The sequence below is a fragment of the Callospermophilus lateralis genome, chromosome 1 (assembly GCF_048772815.1).
Source record: "Callospermophilus lateralis isolate mCalLat2 chromosome 1, mCalLat2.hap1, whole genome shotgun sequence".
NCBI lineage: Eukaryota > Metazoa > Chordata > Mammalia > Rodentia > Sciuridae > Callospermophilus > Callospermophilus lateralis.
In genome coordinates this window covers 124,607,783-124,635,757 of record NC_135305.1, presented here as the reverse complement: position 1 = coordinate 124,635,757, position 27,975 = coordinate 124,607,783, and the positions used below count along the sequence as shown (strand labels likewise).

The 27,975-nt window shown below is 37.2% G+C and overlaps 1 long non-coding RNA gene across 1 annotated transcript; it reads left to right on the top strand.

Moving 5' to 3' along the window:
• Window position 1: 1 nt before the first annotated feature.
• Window positions 2-20,191, top strand: LOC143406994 (uncharacterized). The gene is made up of 3 exons (XR_013092317.2): window positions 2-71; window positions 1,357-1,541; window positions 20,145-20,191. It is a non-coding gene; the product is annotated as an uncharacterized LOC143406994 (long non-coding RNA).
• The last annotated feature ends 7,784 nt before the right edge of the window (window positions 20,192-27,975 follow it).

Genomic DNA, 27,975 nt, shown 5'->3' with positions numbered 1-27,975 from the left:
CTGAGGATCGAACCCGGGCTGCACGCATGCCAGGCGAGCGCGCTATCACTTGAGCCACATCCCCAGCCCAGGTTTAATATTTCATTTGTATATATGCCACATTTTCTTTATCGATTCATCTGTAGATGAATGGTTCATACCTTATGTTGGCTATTGTGAATAGTGGTATAATAAACATGTGAATGCAGGTAATTTTTTGACCTATGTACTTTATTTCCATTGAATATATACTCAGTAGAGGAATTGCTGTGTCATAATAGCAGTTCTATTTCTAATTATCTTGAAGAATTTCTATTATTTTTCAAAAGTATACCAACTCTCAGTGTATTATAGTTCCTTTTTTCCACATTCTTTTCAATATTGACTCTTTTTTGTCTTTTTGATAATAGCTACTCTAACTGGTGTGAGGTGTTTTAAGCTTAGGGACTTTTTTTCTTCCATTCTGCATGACTCCTGAAAGGTATTACACATTTACTTTTATTGAACCTTATTTTCTCCCTAGACATTTCTGCCCTTTGAAACTAATTGGGGTGTACTATTTGAAAATTGAGGTGGCTCTTGGACTAAGTATATTATACATTAATGGGTAATGACAGAGCAACCTAGGTAGGAACTGAGAAGAACCCAAGATGGGGAAATAAGGAGAGTGTGTTGAGGACTCTCAACAGCTGGACTGTGTTGTGATGGGAGGAGTTCACCCTGAGACAAGAGTTAGGCTTATTCTGATGCCACCTCCCATCACACAGAGGAAGAGGGTGACTGAAACAGCATCTCTGTGATCAGGATCCAGTGAGATGGAGAATCTCAGCAATGCCCCAGAGGTGGCCTGGGAAGCAGTTGTGTTGGTATGAGAATAGGAGGCCTACCCAGCATGGAGTGTGTGGCTAAAGGAGAGGAGGTGCTTGTACTCAGCCTCTGAGTTTGGTTCTCATCTGAGGAAGAGCAGGTGAAGAAAGGGCACCAGGTGATTGTGGAAAGTTGTGCCATTGATTTCACTTTTTGAACCTTCTCTATTATGTTACTCACTATGGGAAGAGAAGACTACAATGAGCTGTTTTTTTTTTTTTTTTTTTTTTTTTTTCCTTTTTTCTCTGCTTTCTACTATCTAGAGACAACTGAGTTTCAGATAACTATCTCCAGGAGGAGCATGGCCTAGGTTGACCAGTTGCAGGGACATTAGAAAGGTGATATTCTCAGAGTTGGAGCTTTGTAAAATGTGAAACACTTGACCTGTGTCTTCTTGTCTAGGTCCTAACGTCCATAGGACATGAACCAATATGAACTCAGGGTGAAAGGCAGAGGAATATACATGGTGGGACCACATGGGCAAAACTGTCCCTTTCGTTTCCTTTCTAGGTACCACATCTTACAGGCATGTGATTAGTCTGTGAATTACCTCTGCACTAACTCCAGGACAGGCCCTGAGTCACATAAAGGAATTAGTCCCTTTCTACGTTACCATGATGGTGTATAATGTGAGGGGGATCATGTAGAGGAGAATCTAATATGGAGATGGGGCAAGACGAGGCATGAAGGTCAAGGTAAGTTTTTTATTGGTGTTTGCCTTCATTTTTCTTTTGCTTTTCTTTTTAAATTTTTTTTAATTCTAATTTGTTATATATGACAACAGAATGCATTATAATTCATATTACATATATAAAGCACAGTTTTTCATATCTCTGATTATATACAGAATATATTCATACCATTCGTGACTTCATACATGTACTTAGGGTAATGAAGTCCATCTCATTCCTCCCCCATACCCCACTTCCTTCACCTTCCTACCCTTTGCCCTATTTAGAGTTTGTCTAATCTTCCTATGCTCCCTCTCCCAACCCTACTATGAATCAACTTCCTTATAATAGAGTAAATAAATTTGGATTTTTGGGATTGGCTAACTTAGCATTATATTCTCCAACTCCAGCATTTATCTGCAAATGCCATGATTTTATTCTGTTTTAATGCTGAGTAATATTCCATTGTGTATATATACCATTTCTTTATTCATTCATCTATAAAAGGGCATCTAGGTTGGTTCTACAGTTTAGGTACTGTGAATTATGCTGCAATAAACATTGATGTAGCTGTGTCCCTGTAGTATACTGTTTTTAAGTACTTTGGGTATGCACTGAGGAGTGGGATAGCTGGGTCAAAAGGTGGTTCCATTCCCAGTATTTCAAGGAATCTCCATACTGCTTTCCACATTGGCTGCAATAGTTTACAGTCCCACCAGCAATGTGCGAGTGTGCCTTTTCCCCCCACATCCTCACCAACACTTACTGTTCTCTGTGTTCTTAATAGCTGACATTCTGAGAGGAGTGAGATAAAATCTTAAGAGTTGTTTTGATGTGCATTTCTCTAATTGCTAAAGATGTTGAACATTTTTCATATATTTGTTGATTCATTGTATATTCTTTTTTGCAAAGTGTCTGTTCAGGTCCTTGGTCCATTTATTGATTGAGTTATTTGTTTTTTTTTGATATTTAGCTCTTTGAGTTCTTTATATCTTCTAGAGATTAGTGCTCTATTTGATGTGTGAAGGGTAAAGATTTGCTCCCAAGATGTATGCTCTCTGTTCACCTCACTGATTGTTTCTTTTGCTGAGAAGAAGCTTATTAGTTTGAATCTATCCCATTTATTAATTCTTGATTTTAATTTTTGTGCTATTAAGAGTCTTATTAAGGAAGTAGGGGCCTGATCTGATATGATGGAGATTTATGCCTACTTTTCTTCTATTAATTCCTAGGTACTTGAGCCACTTTGAGTTGAGTTTTGTGCATGGCGAGAGATAGGGGTTTAATTTCATTTTGTTGCATATGGATTTCCAGTTTTCCTAGCACCATTTGATGAAAAGGCTATCTTTTCTCTAATGTATGTTTTTGGCTTTTTAGCGCCTTTGTATAATTATAAGATAACTGTAATTAAGGGGGTTAGTCTCTGTATCCTCTATTCTGTATCATTGGTCTAGCAGTCTATTCTGGTGCTAATACCATGTTGTTTTTGTTACTGTTGCTCTGTAGTATAAGGTCTGGTATAGTGATGCCACTCACTTCACTGTTCTTGCTAAGGATTGCTTTAGCAATTCTGGGTCTCTTATTTTTCCAGATGAATTTCATGACTGCTTTTTTTATTTCTATGAGTAATGTCATTGGGATTTTGATTGGAATTGCATTAAATCTATATAATATTTTGAGAATATTAATTCTGCCTATCCAAGAACAAGGTAGATCTTTCCATCTTCTAAGGTTTTCTTTAGTTTCTTTCTTTAACGTTCTATAGTTTTTGTTGTAGAGGTCTTTCGCCTATTTTGTTAGGTTGATTCCCAAGTATTTTTATTTATTTATTTATTGTTATTGTAAACTATTGGTAGTTTTCCTAGTTTCCCTTTCAGAAGATTTGTCACTGATATACAGGATTTATGGGTGTCGATTTTATACTCTGCTACTTTGCTGAATTCATTTACTAGCTCTAGAAGTTTTCTGGTGGAATATTTTGGGTCTTCTAGCTATAGAATCATATTGTTGGCAAATAGTACTAATTTGTGTTCTTCTATCCTATCTGTATTCCTTTAATTTCTTTGGTCTGTCTAATTGGTCTGGCCAGTGTTTCAAAAACTATATTAAATGGAATTGGTAAAAGAGGACATCCCTGTCTTGTTCCAGTTTTTTTTTTTTTTTTTTTTTTTTTTTTAAGTTTTATGGTCAGTATTTTCTTTTTTTTTTTTTTATTGGTTGTTCGAAATATTACAAAGCTCTTGACATCTCATATTACATATAATAGATTCAAGTGGATTATGAACTCCCATTTTTACCCCAAATACAGATTGCAGAATCACATCGGTTACACATCCACATTTTTACCTAATGCCCTATTAGTAACTGTTGTATTCTGCTACCTATCCTATCCTCTACTATCCTCCCTCCCCTCCCCTCCACTCCCATCTTCTCTCTCTACCCCAGTTTTTAAAGGGAATACTTTCAACTTTTCACCAGTTAAAATGATATTGTCCTGGAGCTTAGCATAGCTTTTATGATATTGAGATAGTTCCTGTTACCCCTAGTTTTTCTAGTGTTTGAACATGAAGGGGTGCTGTATTTTTTCAGATGCTTTTTTCTGCATCTATTGAGATGATTGTATGGTTTTTTAAGTCTCTTGATGTGATGAATTACATTTATTGATTTCCATATGTTGAACCAACCTTGCATCCCTGAGATGAACCCCACTTGATTATGTGCATTATCTTTTTGATATGGTTTTGTATTCGATTTGTCAGAATTTTATTGAGAATTTTTGCATTTTGTTCATTAGAGATATTGGTCTGAAGTTTTCTTTCTTTGATGTGTCTTTGCCTGGTTTTGGAATCAGGTGATATTGGCCTCATAGAATAAGTTTGAAAGTGCTGCCTCTTTTTCTATTTCCTGAAAGAAATTAAAGAGTATTGGTATTAGTTCTTGTGGAACTCGGCTGTGTATCCATTTGGTCCTGGGCTTTTCTTGATTGTTAGGCTTCTGATGGCATCTTCTATTTTGTCGCTTGAAACTGGTCTGTTTAAATTGTGTATATTATCCTGATTCAATTTGGGCAAATCATATCACTCTAGAAATTTGTCAGTGCCTTCGATATTTACTGTTTTATTGGAGTACAAATTTTCAAAACAATTTCTAATTATTTTTTGTATTTCTGTAGTATCTGTTGTGATATTTCCTTTTTCATCATGTATGTTAATAATTTGAGTTTTCTGTGTTCTTCTCTTCATTAATATGGCTAAGGATTTGTCAATTTTATTTATTTTTTCAAAGAACCAACTTTCTGTTTTGTCAGTTTTTTCAATTGTTTCTTTTGTTTCAATTTTATTGATTCCAGCTCTGATTTTAATTATTTCCTGTCTTCTACTGCTCTTGGTGTTGATTTATTCTTCTTTTTCTAGGGCTTTGAGATGTAAGGTTAAGTCATTTATTTGTTGACTTTTTATGCTTTTAAGGAATGAACTCTATGCTATAAACTTTGCTCTTAGTACTGCCTTCATAGTATTCTAGAGATTTCGAACATTGTATCTGTGTTCTCATTTGCCTCTAAACTTTTTTAAATCTCTTCCTTGATGTGTTTTACAACCCATTGTTCATTCAGTAGCATATTATTTAGTTTCCAGATGTTGGAACAGCCTTTATTTTTCATTTTATTATTGATTTCTAATTTTGTTCTATCAGAAATTTCTGATTATGCAGGGTAAAAGATCTCATAGAATGCAGGGTAATAGCTCTACTTTTTTATATTTGCTAAGAGATGCTTTGTGGCATAATATATAATCTATTTTAGAAAAGGATCCATATGCTGCTGAGAAGAATGTGTATTCCTTCATTGAAGGATGAAATATTCTATATATGTCAGTTATGTCTAAGTTATTGATTGTATTATTGAGTTCTATAGTTTCTTCATTTAAATTTTGTTTGGAAGATATATTCAATGGTGAAAGAGGTGTGTTAAAGTCACCCAGAATTATTACGTTGTGAGCTATCTGAGAAGAATTTTTTTGATGAACATAGATGCTCCATTGTTTGAGGCATATATATTTATGGTTGTTATGTCTTGTTATTGTATGGTTCCCTTGAGCAGTATATAATGTCCATCTTTATCCCTTTTGATTAACTTTGGCTTGAAGCCTACTTTATTTGATATGAGGATGGGAACCCCTCCTTGCTTCTGCAGTCCATGTGAGTGGTATGATTTTTCTCAATCTTTTATCTTCAGTATGTGAATGTCTTTTCCTGATATGAGTCTCTTGGAGCCAGCATATTGTTGGGTCTTTTTTAATCCAGTCTGCCAGTCTATGACTTTTGATTGGTGAGTTTAGGCCACTATCATTCAGGGTTATTATTGAGACATGATTTGTATTCCCAGCCATTTTTGTTATTTAACTTGACTTGGTTTCTCCTTTGATTAGCTTTTTCTTTAGTGTAATACCTCTCTTTGCTGATTCTCATTGTTGTTTTTCAATTCCCGTTCATGGAATATTTTGCCAACGATGTTCTGTAGTGCAGGCTTTCGAGTTGTAAATTCTTTTAACTTTTTTTTATCATGGAAAGGTTTTATTTCATCATCAAATCTAAAGGTTAGTTTTGCTGGATATAAGATTCTTGGTTGTCATCCATTTTCTTTCAGAGCTTGGTATATGTTGCTCCAGAATCTTCTAGCTTTCTTCTAGGTCTGGGTTGAAAAATCTGCACATAATCTAATTGGTTTCCCCCTATATGTAATCTGACTTCTTTCTCTCATGATTTTTAATATTCTCTCCTTATTTTGTATATTAGGCATTTTCATTATAATGTGCCTTGGTGTGGCTCTGTTGTGATTTTATACATTTGGCATCCTGTAAGCCTTTTGACTTTGGCTTTCCAATTTATTCTTCACGTTTCGAAAATTTTCTGATATTATTTAATTGAATAGATTGTTCATTCCTTTGGTTTAGAACTCTATGCCTTCCTGTTGTATCCCAATAATCCTTAAATTTGGTCTTTTTATGCTGTCCCATATTTCTTGAATTTCTGCTCATGGTTTCTTATCATTTTCATTGTGTGGTCTACTTTCTTTTCAAGATTATATATTTTGTCTTCATTTTCTGAGGTCCTGTCTTCCAAGTGACCTAATCTGTTTGTGATGCTTTCAATTGAACTTTTAATTTTGTTTATTATTTCTTTCATTTCAAGGATTTCTTTTTTTTTTTTAAGAACCTCTATCTCCCTATTGAAGTAATCTTTTGCTTCCTGTATATATTGCTTCCTGTATTCGTCTATGTAGCTCCTTGTCAAAATGATCTTTTGCTGCCTGTATTTGCTCTCTTACATCATCCTTTAGCTTGCAGAATATTTCAATTATGAACATCCTGAACTCCTTCTCTGTCATTTCTTCTGTTGTACTGGCAATGGAGTCTAATAATGTGGACTCTTGATTTGTTTGGGGTACTTTCTTTTCTTGTCTTTTTATAGTGCTTGGGTGTCTTCCCTTCTAGCACTGTGGATCTGAGGCATTTACTGTTTTTACCCTATAGGCTTATATTGCCCTAGTAGGAATCCAATACCTCTTTTTTGAGGTGAAGGACAATGTTAACAGATCCCAATATAAATAATATACTCCCAAAAAACAAATGTTTGCTATTAAGACAGTTTGGTCACAATGTACAGAAATGGTGAATGCAATTATTATCTACAATATACTCAGTAGGTTTGTAAAAGTGTTTACAGTTTGTGATGGTGGACAAAGAACTGGGATGCCAAGTAGGATGATATGCTGAGGAGGTAGGAGGTGAGTATATAGAGTGATTTTATCTTAGGAAGTGTGAAAGAGAAATCTAAAGAAGGAAGATTTAGTAGCAAGAGAAGAGAGAGGAAGTAATTTTGGGTAGACAAGTAAGTAGGAAGACAGAGTACATAAAACAAACATATATATTAAGAAAAATAAAGGTTAAAAACTAGAAATTGGGGGGAAAGGGAAAACAAACAAACAAACAAAAAGAATATACAACACAAGTATACTTTTCAGATGTCCCAGTCCTCAAAGACCTAATTCATGCAAAGTGTTTGGTTTCACATATGTTGGAAATGTGAAGGAAGGAGAATATAGAGTGAAAGGAAAAAAATATATATATTGAAGGGAGAAAAAGGGATTGTTTTGGTTGGAGATCAGTATCTTTCCTGCTTCCCTTCTTATCCAATAGGTGAGGTCATCTGTTGTTAGCTGGTTTCTGCCTTCAGGATGGTGAAAGGTAATCAGGGTGTCACTGCGCCAGGCTAGTGGCTGCTGGGGAGAGGGGTAGTTAGAAACTGGGTACCTGGCCAGCCAGAGTTCTGACCTGGGAATTGCCCTCACTGAAGATGGTTGATGAAATGTGACCCAAGATGGAGATGCCTGCTTTCAGTGATGGGGTGTCAGGTTGGGTACCTGGGCAATGGCAGGATGATGATTTCAGAGATGAGCTCTGTGGCGTGCGGTGTATGGCTATTGGCTGACTTCAGGGCTTGTATAAAGTTCTGGGGTGGAGACATGCTGCTGTGCATAGGGGACTATATCCGCTACTGCAGGGTCCCAAGATGGCAGCGACTGGGAGAGTCCCATGTTGGTAGATGGGGGTCCACATGGCAGTGGCAGCCGGAGTTTCTGTATGTGGGACTGCTAGGTGTCTTGTGTGGGAGTGGCGTCCATGATTTCTGCTTGGTTGGGTGGCTGAGAGTTCTCTACATGGGTGCTGATGACGCTGGTCCTGCACAGATACCTGTTGGACCTGCATGGGTATTCGGTAGTCCTGCATGGGCGAGTAGTTGGGATACCTATTTTAACACTAAGGCCTGGAGCCCTGGTGACCGTGATTCCTGTTCGGGAGCAGGAATATCACTTTCAGAGAAGCAGTATTCTTACTACTTGACTCCCTGGTCACAGAGCGACACAGAATGCTGCTTCCCTGTGGCCATCATCTTGGATCCCCTTCTTTTGTTTCTTAAAGTGGATCTTCTCCCATTATCATCTGTCCCACTATCAGACTCAGCTGTCATCTCTGAGAGTGTCCCTGTATGGGCTGGTAGATTCTATACTCAAAAATCTTTAATTCTAAGTGTGATTTCTTTTTGGTTACTATGTACAAATGACTTCCCTCATATTTTACATCATTCTTAAGAATTTCATGATGATAAAGCATATACATTGATTTTTTTTTTTAAATGGGGGGACACCTTTTAGAAACGCAGAATTTCAGACCCCACTCCAGACTCTGATTCAGAATCTACATTTTACAAGATCTCCAGAAGATCCATGTGCACATAAAATTTGGAGAAACGCTCTTCTAACACAGACTTGATACATTGGTGTGGGTTTGGTTATGAATTATTTCTCATGCCTCAATTTATTCTGCTCTCTGCAAACATGTCTAGCAAACTACTTCCTATTCTTCATTTTGTGAATTAACTACCAGGCCTAACGTACTCACATTTTCCATTGAAATTTCCATGTATCTCCTTCAGAACTGACAAAATCTACAAAAGTGTCCAGAAGTGTTTTATTGATAACAAGATGATCTTCATATGTTCACATCTTTATAGCTTAGTACCAGTGAACAACCATAGTTAGCTGAAAGCTAGAATTTTGTATTACTACTTATAATCTTAACCAACATGTTAAGATTATATATTTATATAGTTTTGAATATATATTTATATAGTTTTGAATCAGTAATACCTTCTGTTAATTTTAAGTGACAATAGCAGTTTATAAAAGGCTGAAACATGGACACAAATATGATTATAATTGTGGAGAATTGAGGGCCAAACTGAAAAAAATGCACACAAATTCAGAAATATAATTGTGTTGATTTTTTTGGTGTATTAGTTTCCTAGAGCTTTGCTATATGTTCCCCAAAGTCTCATGTTTTAAAGGTTTTGTACCCCACTGGTGGCACAGTTGGGAAGTAATGGAAACTTTAGAAGATGGGACTTAGTTGGAAGAGGTGGGTCACTGGGGGCATACCTTTTAAGGGCATATCTTGTCCTTGAATCTTCTTTTTCTTTATGCTTCTTGGTTATCATGAGGTGAGCTTCTTTGCTCTACTATGAGCTTTGCAAAATGATATTCTGCCACACCAATGATATCCTGAAACAATGGAGTCAAGTGACCATAGACTAAAATCTCTGAAATGGTAAACCAAAGTAAATTTTCTGTCTTCTAAGTTGAATTTCCCAGGTATTTTCTCACAATGAAGAAAAGCTTAAATACAAAATTGGTACCAAGAGTGGAATTGTTACTGTGACTATATCTGACATTGTGGTTCAAAAACCTTTGGAATTGGTTTATTGGAAGAGTTTGGAAAAAATTGGAGTATCAGGATAGAGAAAGCTTAGAATGTTGTTAACAGAGCACAATTGTCAATTCTGGTGGGAGCTTAGAATACCATAATGCTATTAGGAATGCTAAGAGTAAAAGCTATGTTCCTGAAGTTTCAGGGGGAAATGAGGACTCAGGGGAATTAGACTAGAAGCCATTTATGTTACATTCTTGTCTACATTTTGTTTATGCCACGAGACTTTGTAAGGATGAATTTAACGGTGATGGACTAATAAATCTGGTGGAGGAAATATCAAGGCAGTTCAGCATTCAGGCAGTGGCATGGGCATTGCTGTCAGCTCTTTCCTAGATTTACAATGAGAATTGTAAACAGAAAGAAGAGATTGGAAAAATTTGCAGTCTGGCCAGAAGAGAGGTGTGGTTGCTGAAAAGATTAGCCCCTTAAAATGCCTTATATTTCTCTTAAGTGATAATAGTAGTTTATGAAAGGTAGAAATATGAACTCAAATATGATCATAATTGTGAAAAAAGAAGCCAAGGACTTTGTATCAGGACAATAGGAAAGATGCTTTGAAGATGCCTCAGGAATTGGCCAGACTTCACCCATCACAGGCTCGAGGGTGTGAAAGTATAAATTTATTCGAAAGACTTATAGGGAAGAGTGCTGGGTTACCTTGTTTACCCAGGGCAGGCTAGGAAGTTGCTTCCCCAGGATTTGTTTCATCATGTTCCTTCATTCAAGCACTTGGAGGTTGGTGCAGCTTTGGGTCCCAGTGGGCCTGGATATTGCTCCCTCTGGCAGCAGACCTTGGTGTCATACATGGTACTGGTTTTACAGGCAGGAAAAAAGCAAGAGTTATAGAGTCACTGAGGCTTCCAACTAGGTTTCAAAGGAAGTCATGGGAGGCCAGGCAATGTGTGAAAGGTTCAAGATCCCATCAGACCCTGAGGGAGATACTTGAAGTAGTGAAAGTGAAGCTGAAACTGAAAGCAAAGCTGAAGCTGCAATGGTGACCCTGGGAAGTTAGAGAAGCCAGGACAGTGGCTTATCTCATCTTTTGAGGAAGCTACTGGCAGTGAGCAGAGCCAGTTCAAAAGAGTGGCCATGTGGGCTGCAACAAGCAGAGCTGTGTGCTTAGGGCTGTCTATGCCCTTTGGAGCTCACATCACACTGCTGGAAATCAGATAGAACCTACAGGATTTATGTTTGCACTGCTGGGTCTTGCTATGGTCTGATTCTTCCTTGTTATATTCCCCATTCTTCTTCTTTAGAATAGGAATATTTTCCTTGTTCTACTGAAGGTTGGAAGTTTATATTCATTTTTTAATTTTTTTTTAATATTTATTTTTTAGTTATCGGCGGACACAACATCTTTGTTTCGCATGTGGTGCTGAGGATCGAACCTGGGCCACACGCATGCCAGGCGAGCGTGCTACCGCTTGAGCCACATCCCCAGCCCCCTCATTTTTTAATTTTTACAAGGGCTCATAGCTAAGAGTTTGCCTTGAGTCTCAGAGAGACTTTTGAATTAGACTTTTGCAAATTGCCAGATCTGTTAAAAGAACTATGGGGACTGAATACAGTTTGGATTGTGAGATGGACATAAGTCTTTGAGAGCCAGAGGTGGCATGTTATAGTTTAGATGTGGGATGTCCTTCTAAGGCTCATGTGTTTAATGCTTGGTCCCCAGCTAGTGGCACAATTGGGAGGTTATGGAAACTTTTGAAGATGAAGCTTAGTTGGAAGAGGTGGGTTACTTGGGGCATACCCTCCTCCTTCTCTTCTGCTGTGTTTTCTCTGAAACCTATCAGGAAATCCTTTCTTGCCTCCTCTTCCTAACCTCTGATTGTTTCTGGACAATTTTTTGTGCTAATTGGCCTGCAGCTGCAGAAGTCCAATCTCTTAAATGTCTCCATTTTCATGTGACATTCCTTTTGTGTCTGTCTTCTCATGGCTGTCATGTTAATTAGCTTTGCGTTGCTCTGGCCAAAATACCTGCAAGAACAACTTTAAAGGAGGAAAAGATAATTTAGGGCTATTTTAGAGATACTGGGGCTCCATTGCTCTGGGCCTGAGGTGATGCAGAACATCATATTGAAAGGGCATGGTGGCTGGTCATCGCATGGCATCTTGGAGGTAGGGTGGGGGAGAATGTGTGTGCCTGAGCAGATAAGGAGCCAGAGAAAAGCAGGTCCCCATGGGCACATCCCCAGTGATCTACTTCCTCCAGCCATGCCCTGCCTGCCAATAGTTACCACTTAGTAGTCCATTCAAATTATGAATGGATTCATCCATTCAACAAAGGAATTAATCTACTGATGGGATTATAGTTCCCATGATCTATTTATTTCCTAAAATCTCTATCTCTGAAGCTTGCTGCACTGGGTAACATGCTTTCATGAGCTTTGGGGGAGGGGCGGACATTTCAGATTCAAACCATAGCATCTACCTTCTTACAAGGACACAAGGCATATGGGATTAGGAAGTCAGCCTACCCCAGTATGGCCTCACCTCTACTAATTACATTTGCAATGTCACTGTTTTTAAGTACGGTCACATTCTGAGGTACTGAAGATTAGACTTCAATATACATACCTTCTTTCAGGGACACTTTAAATAAAATACAAGGCATTAGAGAAGATTCATTCCCAAATATTCTATAATTTTTTAAAATGCTATGTTATATGTTTACATTACTTTAAAATAAGACCTAAGAAAATAAGCTCTAGTAGGAATGTTTCTTCCCTTGCTTTTATGTGACAACAATCATTGGAGATGGTTTTTTTATTTTTGTTTTTTCTGAATGAAATGTGTTTGACATCAGTTCTTAAATATGACCCAACTGTTACTATTCTTTTTGGAACATAAAATAATTGAATTCTGCTTTTTGTGTACCATTTGTTCCCAGGTCATACACAGATGACCTCCACTTCAGGATTCAAAGTAGAGCCAATTCAGATCCTTCCCTTCACCTTTCTCTCTATGGATAATAGACATGTGGCTGCCTGGGAACACAGTGTCTTGGTCATGTGATCCCCATATCACAAGATTATGTTTGTAGCCAAGCTTAGTCAGATGCATATTATATCATTGATTCTTCATCTTTGTCTCTCACTGTGCTCGCTGCCTCTGTGATATAGCATGTAATTATATTCAACCTTGTTCTTAGGCTGGGCCTTCAAGAGGGTCTTGGCAGCTTTGCAGCAAGGAGGTAGCCTGGGAACTGGGCAGGCATTCAGAAATGTTTGTTGTTTGTATTATCAATTATTTTCCTGGTGGCTTGACCAAACTTTCATTGAATCCTTGATGACCATTTCAGTTCTAGAATCACAGGTAAAAATGACTGCTCTTCCTGAGGACATGGACATTGAGGGATTCTGAGTCACCAAAGCCAGAGAACTGAATCCTAAAACCAAACCAAACCACATGTTATGAATAAGATTAGCAGAAGGGTTGTTCCCAAGGCTGATAACTAAAATCCTCATGAACCTGGGCAGAAAGTGAGGAGGGAGAGTAGTAGAGAGATTGAGGCCATGGTATGGACTTTCCAGAAATTTCCAGGCATAGCTGCTGGATTCTGGGCTGGTCCTTTTATGTCTTCCTTATCTCTCTAGGTAAAGGGTGTATGGTTATTTGTTACTATATGAATATGAGATGTTTAACACCACCAGCACCATCATATAATAAATAGGTCCTTAACCCAAGGAACAGCTCCATCATTAGGGGGGCTGGGGTGTTAGGATCTTTGAGTTTGCCCCGTGGGAAGAAGTACCTTCTGTAACTTCTAACTCAGACCAATGAGAAAGGCATTAAATGTGAACCATGGGAGTTGGTTTCAGGTGTTAAATATCTTCTCTTAATTGCCTGGGTTTCAGTTTCAGTGTTACCATTTCTTGAGTCCTTCTGGAGACTTTGATAAATTTATTTATTGTATTTTTCAATTCTATAATTTACTTTTTTATTATATCTCAATATCGTGTGTGTGTATTATGAGAGTATGGCTCCTATTTAATCTTCTTTTTATCAAGGGACCCTTCTATTAGGTGTATCATAGGACATGGGGTTCAGCTTCCCGTTGGTTCCGGCAGAATGGTGTCCTGACTCACTTCTTTGGTGCTACTGACATCTTGGGGAAAGCTGTATATAGTGTTTCACATGATTTCTTGGCTTAGGTATAAGATAAGCTTTCTGATGGATCCAAATGACAGTAAGGAGAGGGTATTCTAGAGCTGAATGGAACTACTTTGTTTCTGTATGACAGTAGCTCAGCTCCTCCTTGAACTTAATTGGACTGCCTTGACATCAGGGTGGGGAGGAGGGACAACTACCAACTATCTTGCCTCTCAGTCCCTATCTAGTACTGTTAATACCAAGTGGGAACCAAGGCCCTACAGTCACCAGTGAGTTTAGGAGATAATAAAGAGGTCCAAGGATCTCTCCTGAGCCACGCCCCTCACCCCTTTTTATATTTTATTTAGAGATAGGGTCTCACTGAGTTGCTTAGGGTCTTGCTAAGTTGCTGAGGCTGGCTTTAAACTCATGATCCTCCAGCCTCTGCTTCTGAAGCCACTGGTATTACAGATGTCCACCATCATACCTGGCTATTAAATGCATTTTTGACTTAAAAAGTATTTTCTACTTATGATGGGTTTACTGGGACATAAACCCATCATAAGGTGAGGAGTATCTGTACTCTGAAGTTAAGCTTTTAGTCATTTTTACACTAAGGTGGGTTGTATTTCATCATATAAGGGCTCAGTATTGATGCCTCCTCAGGGTAAATTATTTTAATATAACTATTTCTGCCTTGTATCATTCAACCCCCATTGCAAAGGGTGGGGATTGAAGTTAAACTCCCCCTGGCTCCTGCCAAAAACCTGGAAAAGGGGGACTAGGAATACTGGTTTCTCTCCTCTGGCACATATTGTTTATGTTTGCTTAGTCTTGTTGACACTGGGTGGGGATGGAGACTCAGCTTGTCACTGAACCCAGTGTCACTATCCCAGCTGGGCAATTTGAACTACGCCTGCTTCCCACCTGGCAGGGAATGAAATATCACAGCTGAAACCCTTAGAGAGGAGTGGAATTTGGGGGATTATCAGTGTTTGACTGGTGTTGGGTGGGTGTTTTCTAAGAGAACTCAGTTTCCCTAAGGTTTAAGAGCTCAAGGAATGATCCACAAAGCCTGGGTCAGATGTAGGGAATGGTTGAGGCAGCTGGGCAGAGAGAACCTGAGTCTCCTGTGTCACACATGTTGAACCATTCCTCTCCTGTCTTCTCCCAGTCTCTAACTGTTGTTACAGTTTCTACAGCCTAGTGTTCTGTTTGCATTGAAATGGTTTTATTTTCACCAACCCCATAAAGGTTGACCCAGTTAAGAGAATCAGAACTTGTAGGAGCACAAATGACAGCAGAAGCCAAAGCCTGAGCACATGTTGGTCATGGGCAAAAATAGGGAAGAGATGGTCAGATGAGGAAGTGGAAAGTGACCAAAAGAAAAAAGTTGTTTTCTTCCAGAAAGACAACCAGCTCTTTAGCCTCGGATTATAAAAGCATCTCACTGCTTAATATGGATCCCCAGGCAGTTTCTTTGGCATGAGTTTTCTTTGTTTGCTTTTAGTTTGTGTGAGACTTTAGAAACCTTGAAGAACATTGGAATCATTGTTGGAAAATTGGGAGGGCATTCTTTGTGACCCAGAAACTTCTACTATATATAGGTAGTGTATATGAAAGTTTATTTAAAATTTGAAAAATCATACTCTAGGATCCTGAACAGTCAGGATAAGGGTTTTGTCCAATCTCTGGTACTATGAGGAGCACTATTGGACCAGATTACACAGTGATAATTAGCCTCTTCCCCATGTTGGAACCCAGAGATGAGCAAAAGTCCTGTATTGGCCAGTGCATCCTTCAGTCCAGAGGAACAGCTTGGGATCCTGGAGCTCTGGTGCTTACTTGAGTTTGCAGTTCAGGAGATAATGAGGAGGGCTCTTTCACTTCTGCTGGCACCAGCTTGTCATGAAGTAACTAACCATGACTTCACTGCTCAGGGTGCAAGTGAGTCTGCCAGATGTTCTGGGAGATAGAAAGAGGAAAGGCAGCTGAGTCAGGATCAGATGGTGATAACACTGGTTGATGGTTACCTTGATGGAGTCCTGCTTCCCTGAATGTTGAAGTAAAATACCACAAAAGCTCACTGAGGCAAACATGGAGTAGAAAGTAAGCTTTATTTAAAGGATAGTAAGTAGAACCCAAAAGGTGGAGTCTGTGGGATGAGAAAGTCACATCACTTTTATACATCTAGGTTCTCTTTGTTCTTTTGCATTCTTCTTCCTTGTTCATTTCCCCTCATTTTGTATATGTGATTGGGAGCGGGGGCAGGGGCGTGGGGGAATGAGAAACAGGTGGGCTGGAGGGGCCAGAGTGGAGTGATGGGGAGGAAAGGGGGCCTAGGGCGAATTAATTAGCAGTTCCCTCTCTGCTCAGGAGTTGTTTTATTAAAATTCTTTAGGAGGGTCAGTATAGGCTGGCTCTTGGATCATTATCATTTCAGTCTCCCATATTTCAGTCTTCAACCTTCCAGACCCAAAACTGATTTCTTTAATCTGGCCTAATTTATCTATCTACGCTGACTGCCTATTTTACATCTGGCTTCAGTGGGAGAAGGAACCTGCAGACAAAGACACCAGAGGTAAGTGAGTATGAACCAGAATGAAATTTCTTATGATTCTGAACCAGAAAAGACAGAATCAGGCAACAGGCTATTCCATTTTTTGAGGCTTTTTCTTACCTGTATAGTGAGAAAGGAAGAGGAGAAGGGTCCATCCAGGCTATGGTGGACACAGTGGGGCTGGGCTGCTCCCAACTTCCCTTTTTATTTCCTACCCTCTGAATCTTGGTGCTGGAGCTCAGCTCACACTAGACTGAGATTAAGGTTTGCTTTATTCCTTGGAGGAACCCTGAGAAAAATCACCTTCTAAGACCAGACAATGGTCCCAGTTCAGGCCAGAAGGAACAGAGCTAATTAGTTCCCATCAGTGAGCAAAGGGCCTAGCCTCCAAGCCCAAACTTCTTTGAATTTTTCTTACTGAGCATCTTGTGCAGGTACCACCAGGCAGTCCTACAGGTCCCCTCTTGGAAGAATGGTACACAGCTCCCATGGTCCAGAGACCTCAGAGTCCAGCTGTTTTCTGCCACTGACCAAGTCACTGTCTCTATTAGTGCATGAATGATCCAATTCTCAGATTCTGGGATTCTATGATGTTGTGTATGTTAATTATGTAGCTTCTTAGTGCCACAAAGAATCCTGGTCTATGGGCAGTAAAAACATGTCAGAACCTTCATAGTACATTCTAAAAAAAACTAATGACCCACATATACCATTAGGTCCACAGTCACAAGGAGACAATTCAGTAGGTTCAAAGGGTGTAAAGGGGGTGTTTGTAAGAATCGCATGGAACAGTAAATTTTCAGGAATTTGCTTGTTAGTCTGTTTCAAAGAGATTAATTCAGGAAGCATTTCAAAATACTTTTAGAATTTTGATATTGATTAGATGATTTGTAAAAGAATAATGGTATTGTACACATCTTTATTTTATGAAGTCTACTTTATATTCCTAAGCTTATAGATTTCCCCACATACTTGTATCATGTACTTTTTGTCAGGATGGTGCCTTCATTGACTTATAATTTGTTTATATTATAAGTATAATATTTGTTACCTGTGAGCCTGAGGTACAGGATACCAGGCAGCATTAGGCAACTGACCCCAGGGCTGATAATCCCAAGAGTCCTCAGGAACATAGCCAGACTGTCCTCTGGTATCTAGTCCCAAATATACTATTATGTAATGTGGTAACTACTGAAGTTTAATATCCTTTTGGATGTAACATTTAACAATTAATGAATATAAACCAAATCCCATAGTTTAATTTTTTTTTAATATTGTATAGATGAATACCAATACCACTTAGCAGTTGAAATGGGGGAAAATTTGTACTTTTTAATTTAGTGCTTGATAAATTCTCAAATTAAATAAATCCCAAACACATAGAACCCCAGGACTCACTTAGATACCCTGAGACCTGTCTTGGGATCACTAGTCACTATACAAGGGACATATGTCATCTGTGTGTCTGAAATTATCGTCACCTGTAGAAATCCTCTACATGACCCCACATTATAAGACAGTGTCAGAGGTCACATACTCCAGGGCAAGTATACTGTATCATAGACTTTATCATAGTCATGTGGAAAGCATTTTGAAGCCCTGATGCTTTTAAGTCGTTTCATAGATTGTTGGGACATACCTTTGGGGTCAACCAGTCAAACTCTCTTAGTGCTGGGTCACTCCTCAGTACTAGTCCAAAAGTTGATAACAAGTAGTGAGAGCCTTTGAGAATATTTGATGCCAGTATAATTATAAACCCTAGAAGTGCTGAAATCCTATGAGCTCCATAACCTATGGACAGTGCCAGGTTATCCTGGAGTATCAATCTTTTTGCAACTCTCATACAGAGCTGAGTTATAGAGATTCAGTGCTTCATTGGGCCAGATATCCATTATGCCTTATCCCACTGTTGGGTTGGCTGGTATGAAAATACACAGCCTCTTCACACAATGCATACAAACACATGGAATAGATAAGGAAGACTAGAAGGTGCAATACATGATTTATAGTGGTTATTTTTTAAAGGTAATAATGTCAGTACTTTCCACTCATGAATAATTTATTATTTTTACAACAAGGGATCAGTGATGAAATACATTTTTATCTTGTGGCTGATATTAAATCCATTTCCCTAATAAAATGTGTATATCATCTAGAGGAAAATTCTATATAATGAATTACAAATGCAGAATCAGCATGTGGATCTATGGAGGTTGAAATAGGCTTGGTAGATGTTAAAAAAAGTAGTGGCAAAAAATGATAAAATCATGGCATTTGCAGGGAAATGGATGGCACTAGAGCAGATTATGCTAAGTGAAGCTAGCCAATCCCTAAAAAACAAATGCCAAATGTCTTCTTTGATATATGAAGAGCAACTAAGAACAGAGTAGGGGGGAAAAGCATGAGAAGAAGATTAACATTGAACAGGGACAAGAGGTGGGAGGGAAAGGGAAAGAGAAGGGAAATTGCATGGAAATGGAAGGAAACCCTCATCGTTGTACAAAATTACATATAAGAGGAAGTGAGGGGAAAGGGAAAAAAAAACAAGGGGGAGAAATGAATTACAGTAGATGGGGTAGAGAGAGAAGATGGGAGGGGAGGGGAGGGGAGGGGGGATAGTAGAGAATAGGAAAGGCAGCAGAATACAACAGACACTAGTATGGCAGTATGTAAAAACGTGGATGTATAGCTGATGTGATTCTGCAATCTGTATACGGGGTAAAAATGGGAGTTCATAACCCACTTGAATCAAATGTATGAAATATGATATGTCAAGAACTATGTAATGTTTTGAACAACTAATAATAATAAAAAATAACCTAGATGCCCTTCAGTAGATGAATAGATAAAGAAAATGTGATATATATACACAATGGAATATTACTGAGCAATAAAAGAGAATAAAATCATGGCATTTGCCATGGATGGAGTTGGAGAATATAATGCTAAGTGAAGTTAGCCAATCCCCCAAAACCAAATGCCAAATGTTTTCTCTGATATAAGGAGACTGATTCATAGTGGAGTTGGGAAGGGGAGCATGGGAAGATTAGACAAACTCTAGATAGGGTAAAGGGGAGGGAGGAGAGGGGAAGGGGCAAGGGGGTAAAAAGGTGGTGGAATGAGATGGACATCATTACCCTAAACACTTGTATAAAAACAGGAATGGTGTGAACATACTTTGTATACAACCAGAGATATGAAAAATTGTGCTCTATATGTGTAATATAAATTATAATACATTCTGCTGTCATATTTAACAAATTAGAATAAAAAATAAAAATAAATAAATAAAAATTTAAAAAGTAGTGGCAATTCTACATATAAATGGTCTGAAGAAGTGATGGGACTCTGTCATTTAATCATAAGATTTTAGTTTATATCCAGTTAGAGATGAATTATTTCATGTTGCTTTAGGCAATTACCTGAAAAGCCAAAGACTGTGTTTGTCATTTCCCTCCTGCTATTCTCTTTGTCTTTCTTTTTCCATTAAGGTGAATGGTCCAGCAGCAGCTCAGTCCATACTTATTGATCACCTACATCATTTAGTCTAGTCCTTTGTCCATATCAAGCAAAATTCCTGGAGTAGTTAATGAGCAGCACCACAGATGAGCTTACAATTATTCTGTGTTCTTCTAATTTTCCCAGATGAAGAGGAACTTCTTAAGGAGGAGGCAGAGACCCAGCCCAGTAAGGTAAAATCACCTTTCTTTGTCTAAAATAGAAACATTGCTTTTGTGAATTCTTTTCCCAGTTGATATCAAATATGAAAAATAAAATGGATCATGTACATTATAGGTTTTAGAGTGTTTACTTAGTAGAAGGAGATAGAGTCTTACCAATTGAATTCCTTATTCAAAAAGGCATAGAAAATTGGCAGTGTCAGGTTGTACACTGTATATTAGGGGGACTATCTTCTGAAGTAAAATTCCTCTTTAGATTAAGAGTTTTAAAATTTTTCACTCAGAAGTTGACTCAACAGATATATCATCCATGAAGAGCTTTATGTTTTCTATGGGTGCCTGTTATGGTTTGAATCTGGAATATCCCCTGAAAGCTTATGTGTTGAAAACATAATCCCCAATGCCTGAATGTCCAGGGGTGGGGCTTTTGGGAAGTGATTGGATCATAAGGGATATAACCTCATCAGTGGATTAATCCATTTGATAAAGTTCCTCTACCTTAAAAATTCTAGTTCTGCCTTACCTCTGGGTGCAACCAGTATGATTCATCTGAAGGTACTATAGAAATTCAATAATTAGTTTAAGTCAGGAATAATAATTATAGGTTATTCAGTAAAAGAAAACTATGAAGAGGTTTAGCAGTTTTTTTTAATGTGAAATTTTTAATTTACCTAGTCAATTGATAGTGCTACAACCACAGAATTTTAGAAAATGCATTAAAAATCAAGTGTGTTTCATTTAATGGTAGATGACATTTCCAACTAGTATCTAAAATTACCTGATTTCTGAACATTAGTGCTTTAGATCTTTTCTCTGAAACTATGATGCCAGATTATTACCATTAAGTTAGTAAATTTTTTAATCTAGAAGAGGTTTCAATTGATATAAAAATTGGATCAATAATACACCTGGTTCCCATGTTCCCTCCTTACACCATGGTCACAAGGTTACCTCCTTTACTAGCATCTTTCATTAATTAGGTACACTAGCTAAATTTTTTTCTGGTACTGGGGATTAAACTGAGGGCTTCATATGTGCTAGACAAGAGCTGTACCATTGAGCTGTATCTTCAGTCCTTTTTATTTTTTTTTATTTTGAGAGAGCCTCTTGTAAAGTTATCCAGGCTGACCTTGAACTTGTACCCTTTTGCCACAGCCTGCCAATTCACTGGGATTACAGGCTTGCACCACCATGCCTGGCCTTTTGCTGTAATTAGTGAACACAAATTGATATATTATTTTTATCTTAAACCCATAATTTACATTAAGTTTCCCTCTTGTGTGTATATATTTCTGATTTCAAAATATTCATATTGTCATGTTCACTAAAAATTTCTCATTCTTTACTAATTAATTGCTTTCTCTTTGCCTAAAAGTTGTACCTACAGTTTTGTCTTTTCCAGAATTTCATCTAATTGGAATCATAGATCATGTAGCTTTTTCACATTAACTTGTTTCACTAATTAGTATTTATTTAGGGTTTCTTTGTGTCTTTGTCATCACATGAGAACTCACTTTTTTAAATAGGCCAATATTCTACTGTACAAATGAACTAAAAGATGCCTATCCATTCATCTCTTGAGGGGTATCATGTTTGCTTCCAGTTTGGGTGACTAGGTAAGGCTGCTGTGCCTATTCTTTTTTTTTTTTTTTTAAAGAGAGAGTGAGAGAGGGGGAGAGAGAGAGAGAGAGAATTTTTAATATTTATTTTTTAATATTCGGCGGACACAACATCTTTGTTTGTATGTGGTGTTGAGGATCGAACCCGGGCCGCACACATGCCAGGCGAGCGCGCTACCGCTTGAGCCACATCCCCAGCCCCTGCTGTGCCTATTCTTGTAAAAATTCTTTTGTGGATATAATTTTTCATCTCAATTGGATAAATGCTTAGGAGCATAGATATTGCATGATATGGTTAACAGATATTTTGATTAATAAGAATTTGGAAGGTTTCACCAATGAAACCATATGGCCTTGGAATGTTATTAATATTGATTCAGTTTATTTAATAAATATAGGCTAATTCAGATTATTTCCTCTATGAGTTTTGGAATATTAAGTCCTTTAAGGAATTACACATTTCATCTGTTTATTAAACTGTGGAATAAAGTAGTTTGTATTATGTCTTTTCTTAAACTTATTAAAGGCTAGGTGACATATAACCTAATTATGGGCATGGATTGGCCATGTAAGAGCTGGAACAATAATTTCAAGGATTAGTAGCATAGAGGAAAAGAATCATATCCTTTTTTATGCTTTCAATATCCATGGGGTCAGTAATTCTGGCCTCTCTTTCATTTATTTGAGTAATTTAAATTTGTTCTCTCTTTTTTAGCTTGGAAAGCCTGCGTAAAGTTTCTCAATTGTATTGATCCTCTCAAAGAATCAGATTTTAGTTTCATTGCTTTTCTAATAATTTTTTTTTAATTTCATAGACTTTTAAAAATTGTATTTCATTTTTATTGATTTATTTTAATTGGTGCATTATACTTACACATAAAAGTGGAAATCATTGTGATATATTCATACATGCACATGCCATAGTTTGGTTAATTTTATCAGTATTACTTCCCTTTCCTGTCCCCCCTCATTCCCTTTTCACTACTCCATTGTTCTTTCTCTTATTTTTATGAGATCCCAACTTATTTTAATTCCTTATTTCTCTCTAGCTTCCACGTATAAGAGAAAACATGCAACCCTTAACTTTCTGAGTATGGTTTATTTCACTCAGCAAGGTGTTCTCCAGTTCTATTCATTTACCAGCAAATGACATGATTTTATTTTTCCTTATGACCACAATAAAACTCCATTGTGTATATTACCACATTTTCTTTATCCAATCATCTATTGGGGGACAACTAGGATGATTTTATATCTTGGCTGTTGTGAATTGTGCTTATGTAAACATTGACATGCATGTATAATTATAATGTGATGATTTTGTATTTTTAGATCAATACCAAAGAGTTTAAGATAGTTTGGTCATACTGTGGATCCATTAGTAGTCTTTTGAGGAATATTCATTTCGATTTCCAAAGTGATTGTACTAATGTGCAGCCATGCCAACATTCTTCACATCCTCACCAGGATTTATTATTACTTATATTTTTGATGATTTCCATTTTAACTGAAGTGAGAGGAAATCTCTGTAGTTTTGAGTTGCATTTCCCTGACTGATTAGGATTTTGAACATTTTTTAATATATTTTTTTGGCTGCTTGAATTTCTTCTTTTGAAAAACGTCTGTTTAGTTCTTTTTTCCATTTATTGCTTGGGTTTTTTATTTTTATTTAATTCAATTTATTTATTTATTTTGTGTTAAACTTTTTGAGTTCTTTATATATTCTGGTTTTTAATCTACTGTTGGAAAAATAGCTGGCAAAGCCTGGGGCTGTGGCTCAGTGTTGGAGCACTTGCCTGGCATGTGTGAAACACTGTTTGATCCTCAGCACTGCATAAGAACAAAAAAAAAAAAAAAAAAAAAAAAGTAGCTGGCAGGATTTTCTCCCATTCTGTGGGTGGTCTCTACATGCTCTTGTTTCCTTTGCTGTGCAGAAGCCTTTTTATTCTAAAGAATCCCTTATTAAGGGAGTCATTGCCTGTATATTGGAGGATTGACCCTATCTTTTAGCAGTTGCAGTGTTTCTGATCTAATGTCTAGGTTTTTGTTCCATTTTGAGTTGATTTTTGTTCAGGGTAAGAGTAGGGATCTAGTTTCATTTTTCTACAAATGGATATTCAGTTGTCTCAGCATCATTTGTTAAAAATTCTATCTTTCTTCCAACTCATGTTCTTGGCACTTTTGTCAAGGATCAGTTAACTGTGTCTGTATGTTTGTCTCTGAGTTTTCTATTCTGTTCTACTGGTCTTCACATCTGTTTTTATGTCAATACCATGCTAGTTTTGTAACTATAGCTCTATAGTATAATTTGACATCTGGTCTTGTAATGCTTCCTGCATCTTTCTTTTTTTTTTTTTTCCTTCGGTACCAGGGATTGAACTCAGGGGCACTCGACCACTGAACCACATCCTCAGCCCTATTTTGTATTTTCCTTTAAATCAGGGTCTCGCTGAGTTGCTTAGCACCTTGCTTTTGTTGATACTAGTTTTGAACTCACGATCCTCTTGCCTCAGTCTCCTGAGACACTGGGATTACAAGCATGCACTGTAAGGGTCCGGCGAAGCGTTGGAGGAAGAGACCACCAAGAGAGAGCTCATGCAATTGCAGAAGGGATTTTATTGGGATCCATTCCATTCCAGCGCGCTGGGGCTCCCGGCTCACTCAAGAAGGGGGAAGCAGCCAAGAGCCCAGAGCAGAGGTCAAGCAGTGCTTAAGTACACTTTTTGGGGAGGGTGTGGGCTTTGCATACATCAGAACAAATCATCATGAGGCACGGGAAAATTAACAACAACTCTGAGACATGATTAGCACATTCATTGGTGGGAACAGATTGGGCAGGGGTGATTGGTCACTCCTAAGCGGGGTACACATTCAAAGTTCGGGCCCTGTATGCCTAAGTGACAAGCTGCACAAGGCCCTAGGCTATTAATCAGCTTAATGGCCAGTAGGGCGTTGTCTTAACTGCCTCAGGAATTTCAGGTTCTGGGTGTAGCAGAGAAACTTAACAATACAATGCAGGTCTTTTACACTTTAACTCAGGCTTTGCAGCTTAGAAGCAGCTTAGAAATTTTACCCTTACAGCACCACTGCACCCGGTTCCTGTATCATTTAATTTTTTAGTTGTAGGTGAATACAATACCTTTATTTTATTTATTTATTTATGTTTATGTTGTGCTGAGAATCAAACCCAGTACCTCACACATGCTAATGAGTGCTTCACCACTGAGCCACAACCCCAACCCTCATGTTTCATATGGCTCAGTATTATTTTTAGTATTCTGGGTCTTTTCTTCCACAGGAATTTTAGGGCTGTTTTTTGTTTGTTTGTTTAGTTCTGTGAAGAATGTTATTGGAATTTTTTTAATATCTTTATTTTATTTATTTATTTTTATGTGGTGTTGAGGATCAACCCAGTTCTTTACACATACTAGGCTGAGCCACAACCTCAGTCTCTGTCATTGGAATGTTGATGGGGATTGCATTAAATCTGTATATTGATTTTGGTAATATGGCCATTTTGACAATATTAAGTCTACCTATTCAAGAACATGGGAAGTCTTTCCATCTTTTAAGATTATCTTCAATTTCTTTTTTCAGTTTTCTATAATTTTCACTGTAGTGGTCTTTTACCTGAATTCCTTCATTAGATTTATTCTAACGAAGGTGCTATAACTGGATGTTTTCCTGGTTTGTTTCTCAGCAAATTCATTATTGGAATATAGGAAAGCTTTTTATTTTCCTTTGTTGATCATGTATCCTGCATGTTTGCTGAGTTTATCAGCTCTAGAAGATTTTGATGGAGAATTTTGGGTCTTCTAAGTATAGAATCATGTCAGCAAACAGATTATTTGATTTCTTCTTTTAATATTTTTATCCTTTTAATTTCTTTCTCTTGCCTGATTTCTCTGGGTAGACTTTCAATGACTATATTGAATAGGAGTAGTGATAGTGGACAATCTTATCTTATTCCTGATTTTAGAGAAATTCTTTTTTTCTTTTTTCTCCATTCAGTATGATATTGGCTGTGGGTTTGTCACATATAGCCTTTATGACAGGGTAATCTTCTATCCCTGTTTTTTTCTAGGGTTTTTAACATGAATGGCTGCTGAATGTTGTGATTTTTGTCATGGATTTTGTTTGCGTGATGAATTACATTTATTGATTTATGTATGTTGAACCAACTATGATCACTAGGATGAATACAACTTGATCATGATGTAAGTCTTCTTAATCGGTTTTTGAATGCATATTGCTAATATTTCATTAAGGATTTTTGTATCCAGGTTCATCAGAGATATTGATCTATAGGTTTTCTTCCTTGATGTACCTTTAAAAGCCTTTAATACCAGGGTGATACTGGTTTCATAGACTGAGTTTGGGAATCTTCCCTTCCTTTCTATTTCATGGAGTAATTTCAGGAGGATTGGTGTTAGTTCTTCATTAAAGGTCTGGTATAACTCAGCTAAGAATTCATCTAGTCCTTGGCTTTTCTTTGTTGAGAGGCTTTTTATCACTGCTTCAATCTTGTTGATTGATATTGATCTTATTAGGTTCTCTATATCCTCTTGGATCAATTTGGGTAGGTTATATGAATCTAGAAATTTGTCAGTGTGTTCTTTATTTTCTGATTTATGGAAATGTAAGTTTTCAAAATATTCCCTAATTATACTCTGAATTTCAGAAATGTCTGTGGTGATATACCCTTTCTCATCTCTAATTTTGTTGATTTTTGTTCTGGTTGTTTTTATTTTTATTTTTTAATTTTTTGTAATGGGGATCTAACCAGGGGCACTTTAACACTGAGCCACATCCCCAAACCTTTTTAAATTTTTATTTTCAGACTGGTCTCATAAAGTTGCTAGAGTGGCTTTGAATTCAACAATCCTCCTGTCTCAGCCTTCTGAGTTGCTAGGATTACAGGTATGCACAACTTTGCCCAGTGGGTAGTTTGGCTAGGAATTTATCAATCATGTTTATCTTTTCAAAGAACCAACTCTTCTTTTTATCGACCCTTCTATTTTTTTTTTCTCGATTTCATTAATTTCTTTTCTACTCATAATTATTTCCCATCTTCTACTAGTTTTGGAATTAGTTTGTTCTTGCTTTTCTAGGGCTTAGGTGTAGCATAAGATGGTATATTTATGATCTTTTGTGATCTTTCTGTTTTTTTTTTTTTTTTTTTTAATGTGAATACTTAATGCCATAAACTTTCCTCTTAGTACCACTTCTATAATGTTCCAGAGATTTTGGTATGTAGTATTGCTGTTCTTGTTTAGTTCTAGGGATTTTTTTTCTCCATTCATTTTCTTCTATGATCCAGCCCTCCTAAATTTAAGAGTATAGTTTGCTTTCCATGTGTTTATGTGGTTTCTGGAAGTATTCTTGTTGTTGATTTTAATTTTAATCCATTATGATACGATAAGATGCATAGGATAGTATCAATTTTACTGTATTTGCTAAGACTTGCTTCATGTCCTAAAACGTGGTCTATTTTTGAAAGTGTTCCATTAATTGCTGAGAAGAGAGTGTATAGCTGTTTTTGGGTGACATATTATGCAGATGTTTGTTAGATCCATTTGATTTATGGTATCATTTAGATCAAAATTGCCTTTATTGATTTTATGTCTGGGTGATCTTTCTCTTATTGAAAAGGTATGTTGAAATCACTCAATATTTTTCTATTGAGACCGAAAGTCAAGAAGTGTTTTATATAATAAGGTGTACTAATATTTGGGGCATCAATATTATAATTGTATCTTCTTTTATTGTTTTTTAGCATCATATAGTGAACTTCCTTGTGTCTTCTGATTAATTTTTGCTTATATGACAAATCTTCTTTGTCATACATGAGAATAGCTATTCCTGCTAGTTTTCAGACTCAATTTTCATAGAATATCTCTTTGTATCCTTTTACTTTCACTCCATAGACATCTTTGTCTTGAAGATGCGTCTCTTGCCAACAGCCTGTGATTGGGTTTTCTTCTTTAATCCACTCTAATATATATTGATTTAAAAAATAAATGACAACAGAATGCATTATAATTCTTATTACACATATTACACATATACAGCACAATTTTTCATATCTCTGGTTGTATATAAAGTATGTTGACACCACCAATTCATGTCTTCATACATGTACTTTGGAGCCAGTCTATATTTTTTAAGTGGAGGTTG